This window comes from Coregonus clupeaformis, chromosome 5 (assembly GCF_020615455.1).
Source record: "Coregonus clupeaformis isolate EN_2021a chromosome 5, ASM2061545v1, whole genome shotgun sequence".
Lineage (NCBI taxonomy): Eukaryota > Metazoa > Chordata > Actinopteri > Salmoniformes > Salmonidae > Coregonus > Coregonus clupeaformis.
Window position 1 is genome coordinate 30,474,651 of NC_059196.1, and position 5,745 is coordinate 30,480,395.

Consider the following 5,745-nt stretch of genomic DNA (forward strand, 5'->3'; position numbering starts at 1 on the left):
AGGGACAAAGCTGTGGAGAAGTACAGATCAGGGTTGGGTTACAAAAAAATATTGGAAACTTTGAACATCCCATGGAGCACCATTAAATCCATTATTAAAAAATGGAAAGAATATGGCACCACAACAAACCTGCCAAGAGAGGGCCGCCCACCAAAACTCACGGACCAGGCAAGGACGGCATTAATCAGAGAGGCAACAAAGAGACCAAAGATAACCCTGAAGGGAGCTGCAAAGCTCCACAGCAGAGATTGGAGTATCTGTCCATAGGACCACTTTTTAAGCCGTACACTCCACAGAGCTGGGCTTACGGAAGAGTGGCCAGAAAAAGCCATTCCTTAAAGATAAAAATAAGCAAACACGTTTGGTGTTCGCCAAAAGGCATGTGAGAGACTCGCTAAACATATGGAAGAAGGTACTCTGGTCAGATGAGACTAAAATTGAGCTTTTTGCCATCAAGGAAAACGTTATGTCTGGTGCAACCTCTCATCATCCCGAGAACACCATCCCAACAGTGAAGCATGGTGGTGGCAGCATCATGCTGTGGGATTTTTCATTGGTAGGGACTGGGAAACTGGTCAGAATTGAAGGAATGATGTATGACGCTAAATACAGGGAAATTCTTGAGGGAAACCTGTTTCCAGTCTTCCAGAGATTTGAGACTGGGACGGAGGTTCACCTTCCAGCAGGACAATGACCCTAAGCATACTGCTAAAGCAACACTCCCGAGTTGTTTAAGGGAAACATTTTAATGTTTTGGAATGCAATTGAGAATCTGTGGTATGACTTAAAGATTGCTGTACACCAGCGGAACCCATCCAACTTGAAGGAGCTGGAGCAGGTTTGCCTTGAAGAATGGGAAACAAACCCAGTGGCTAGATGTGCCAAGCTTATAGAGACATACCCCAAGAGACTTGCAGCTTTAATTGCTGTAAAGGTGGCTCTATAAAGTATTGACTTTGGGGGGAGTATGTCTAAAATATTTTGCATCTTCAAAGTGGTAGGCATGTTGTGTAAATCCAAATGATACAAAACCCCCAAATAATCAATTTTAATTCCAGGTTGTAAGGCAACAAAACAGGAAAAATGCCAATGGGGGTGAATACGTTTCACAAGCCACTGTAGTATACTATATATAGGTAAACACACACACACACACACACACACACACACACACACACACACACACACACACACACACACACACACACACACACACACACACACAGACATACAAATATGTATTACCACATAGGCTATACACAGTCACATATATTATTAGAGATGACTGTCAAATGGAACATCAAGCTCCTGCTGTCTCAGCTGATTCAGAGCACCTGCAGATGACCACAGCAGAGAGACACACACACACACACACAGACACACACACACACACATGCCCTTCCATTCTTGCCTGATGTTGTGTAGTATAACTGCCATATTATGATACATCTCAGGTTGTGGTTATCATTCAGATGGATAGAACAGGATGACAACAAGACTACAACATATAGGATGTAATAAGATAAATAAAAAGGCTTGAATTACTCCAAGTAATATGGGTCATGTTGTTGTCGGGTATTCCCCCTCAACACTAGATCATAAGAGAACTACTGTTGGACATAGGCAATAGATTTTATCATCAAAACATTATATATTCAGTGAGAGTCCTCTCCATAGATGCAAACACAACATAAACCACTCAATCAAGGATTTAAAGTCAACCATAGATGCATCTATCACTCAGGAAGCTAGCTAGATAATTGTGGTATCTAAAAATATGTTGCTAATTATGCTGTGAGAACAAGAGTCCGCTTACACTGTACTTTGATTATAAAGGTTTATTATTTCAAAAGGATTTCAGCGTAAGTTTACAGACATCTGCAGGCATCTGGAGAACAACGAACCCAAAATAATATGTTAGTCTGTCCTCCTTTGTTTTAACCGTGGTATTTATATCCTATGCCCTATGTAACATAATATGGGTGTTTCCATAAACTAATCCCAGGAGGGCACCTAACAGACTTCCTCTAACACACCATTTGCAAACATCAACAAAGTCATAAACTGTTTAAACACTACATAATGTCCACAACTCTCACTTTTTTCACTGTTTCACAGTTGGGTCCTCCATTCAGCGTTTTGGCTTAATGCCACTACTACAGTATACCCTTTGGGTTTCCAAAACATTGCCATTGAGCATGACATCTCTCTGCACAGCTGTCAAATGTATCTGGAATTCCAATGAGCCATTTGATTTTGCTGTGAGCATAGTAGGAAATAAAAATGTATTGCAAACCATTTATCCACATGCTCTATGAGATAGACACTTGTATTATTCTCAGAGCAGTTTCCGGTGGTCAGACTGCCACTGTGTCACACTAGACATAGGCCCTTAAAGAACGATATAACAGTCTAGTCCTAGCACAACCTTTCAAGGAATAGAAAGCAATCGCAGCCTTTTGACATACCCCTCTTGCACAATATTAATGATCTCCTTCCAACATGCCAGCACGGCCCAACATACACACTCTCTACTCTCCTGCTGTGTGCATTCCGTAAATGACGTGTGTAGGATCAGCAGTAGCTGCCAAGAATCAACAACCCACATTAGTATTATTACAGTGACCTCCACGGACTGTACTTTGTAGTTTTTAAACCGGTATGTCAGATGAGGAGTTGGTAGGCGGAAAAGAAAGAGCGCGTTCGAGGAGCTTCGCAGTTCTGGTGGTGGCGCCCCTCCCCTCAGCGCGTTTGTAATTCCTGCGCTCTCTTGCGAGAGAGTGCTCGCAGTTGTCTTGCCTTGCGCTCTGTCGCCGTTCACTGTCGTCGAGTGCAACGAACGGTGGTGGACTTTTACTGTGACAGCGAACGAACCAGACGGAGTGTCATTTTTGCAGAGCCGAGAGCTTTGTTTGAGACTGAGGAACAGGGACGTCTGACTCGACAGTCTCAACCGCTCTCCGTTCGGCTGTGTATGTAGCCTATGTTTGAAATCTGTTCAAACGCAAAAGGCTGTAGGAATGCGGGATAGATGTCAACGGTGACTACGCTAGTGTATGTTCAACTTGTATGTTTTTTCCTTCGGTGACTGGGATGGTTTTGCAATATGTAGCCTAGGCTATTTCTGTGCGTATTTTGGCTTCCAGATTGGCTGTGGAGAGATCGGCTTTTCCTTCTCCATTGAGTTTCTAATGCTAGACCAGTAACCATATACATTACTGTACATGCCATTTTGTATAAACTACTGGGATTAAAAGCTTTATTATAATAGACTGTTTAAAATACTAATTATGTAGATAAATATCTCCCTGAACTTGATTGATTGATTTTCTTTACTTTCCCTCTATACAGTAAAAACACCTGCATTTCCCTGACAACATGACAACAACCGATCTGAACGTGACCCTGACATCCCTCCTGAATGTGTCTGATCTCCACAAGGCAACACACGGGGGATGTTCCCTGACCAGGACAGGCTTCCAGTTCTACTACCTACCCACCGTGTACATCCTGGTGTTCGTCGCCGGCCTGGTGGGGAACAGTCTGGCCATCTGGATGTTCGTCTGCCACATGAGACCCTGGAGCAGCATCTCTGTATACATGTTCAACCTGGCCTGGCCGACTTCTGCTACGTCCTCTCCCTCCCGTTCCTCATCTTCTACTACTTTAATAAGACAGACTGGATATTCGGGGGACATTCTCTGCCGACTGCAGAGGTTTATATTCCACGTGAATCTGTACGGCAGCATCCTGTTCCTGACCTGTATCAGTGTCCACAGGTACACAGGAGTGGTCCACCCGCTCGAGTCCCTGGGCAGGCTCAAGAAGAAGAACGCCGCCCTGACCAGCGCCCTGGTCTGGGTCGTGGTCATAGCGGCAATCTCTCCCATCCTCTACTACTCCAGGACGGGGGAGAAACGTAACGCGACCACGTGCTACGACACGACCACGGAGGATGAGCTGCCGGGCTACTTCATCTATAGCATGTGTTTGACCGTGTTCGGCTTCTGCGTCCCCTTCGTCATCATCCTGGGTTGCTATGGGATGATCGTCAAGGTGCTGATATGTAAAGACATGAACAACGGCCCGTTACGGCGCAAGTCCATCCACCTGGTGATTATCGTGCTGGCCGTGTTCGCTGTGTCCTACCTGCCCTTTCACGTGATGAAGAACCTGAACATGCGAGCCAGGCTGTACTTCCAGGGCCCGGACATGTGTGACTTTAATAACCGCGTGTACGCCACCTACCAGGTGACGCGGGGGCTGGCCAGCCTCAACAGCTGTGTGGACCCGGTCCTCTACTTCCTGGCTGGGGACACGTTCAGGAGGAAGCTGTCCAGAGCCACTAAAAAACAATCCAAGAAAGGGGGCTTCCCTCCAGTCCAAGAGTGAAGAGACGGTGATCAACAGCCTGCCGGAGTACGTTGAGAACGGGGATGGAGAGTTCTGAGATCTGGGTCTGGGTCTGGTCTTGGTCCGGGTGGTCAGTCTGAACCTCCTACAGGGGTTTTGTGTGAAAACGTACTGTGTATCGGTGCTGTGGACCTCGCAGACTGTGTGCACTGTGGACAGAACTGTCTGGGTGGGAATCTAACAAAGCTGATGGTAATAGTTTGTGTCTCTGTAATCCTTATCACTAGGTAGGTATTTTCTGAATGTGAAACGGAGTTCTCATCCATCCAGAACCAAACGGAAGGGGAGAAGGTACTAAATAGGTTGATCCTCTGTCGAACCAACGCTAATGTGTTTGTAATGGAGAGATGGCTCTGCTAGCCACCCAGTGGATGAATAACCACTGCCTACTAGCAGGTGAAGTATGGTGGCTGATGCTAGGTGAGACACCAGGGGATGATGGAGAACCATGACCTAGAGCCTGGGCCTTATGACTGCTCTGTGGAGGTTGACACACAGACATTATAATGCACACGGGAATGTTCTGAGTGGCTTTTCTCAGACTGCTACGAATTTAATCAACCCCAAATTAATCTAGTACGGTCGGTGTATCTCTGTGGCGTGCCCTGTGTGTCCGTGGTCTGTCTATTCTACATCATATGAAGGGACTATGCTAGTCTCATGTGAATATGACGCTATACTGTGATATACAGTAATATACTGTTATATGCCGTAATATACAGTAATATACTGAATGTGTGCTGTAGGAGTACTGTAGAGTACACGGTGTCAAGCCTGGTTATGTTGTTATTGTTTTGTTTTAGAAATGTAACAAAGATTTATCCAGACTGTTAAAAGTTATTGCATGAGTCCAGTGTTATTATCGGGAAGCAATTTACCAATGACAAACCACAGCAGCCATTTTCTATGAAGTGTCGAACTGTTTATATGCATGCAGAGAAGAATGCACGCAGGTGACCGTGGAATGAGTAGAACATTCTGTTGTGTGTAAAGCAGCCATGTTGCGTGTTGTTGGGATTGTTACATCCAATCAGACGCTTATCACCTCTCAGTGTTCTGTACACATATTCAATCAAAACTCCTCTCTGTTTAGCCACCTTAGTAGGTGGAAAAAAAATCTACTTAAAACCTGGAGCTATGTATGTTATACTAATTCTCTGATCTATCATCATCATCATCATCATCATCACCTAGTGGAGCCATTTCTGACTGTTCCTGAACTGGTCAGCAACTCTAGCAGCTCCCACAGATGTTCCAGTATCATATTGTGTGTGGATTGACATTAAATGCATAAGTTAACCCTCATCCATACTATTGGGAGATATGTAGACC

The 5,745-nt window shown here is 44.9% G+C and overlaps 1 pseudogene; it reads left to right on the forward strand.

Moving 5' to 3' along the window:
• The first annotated feature begins 2,912 nt into the window (after positions 1 to 2,912).
• LOC123485233 lies at positions 2,913 to 4,690 on the forward strand (annotated as a pseudogene).
• Positions 4,691 to 5,745: the final 1,055 nt, after the last annotated feature.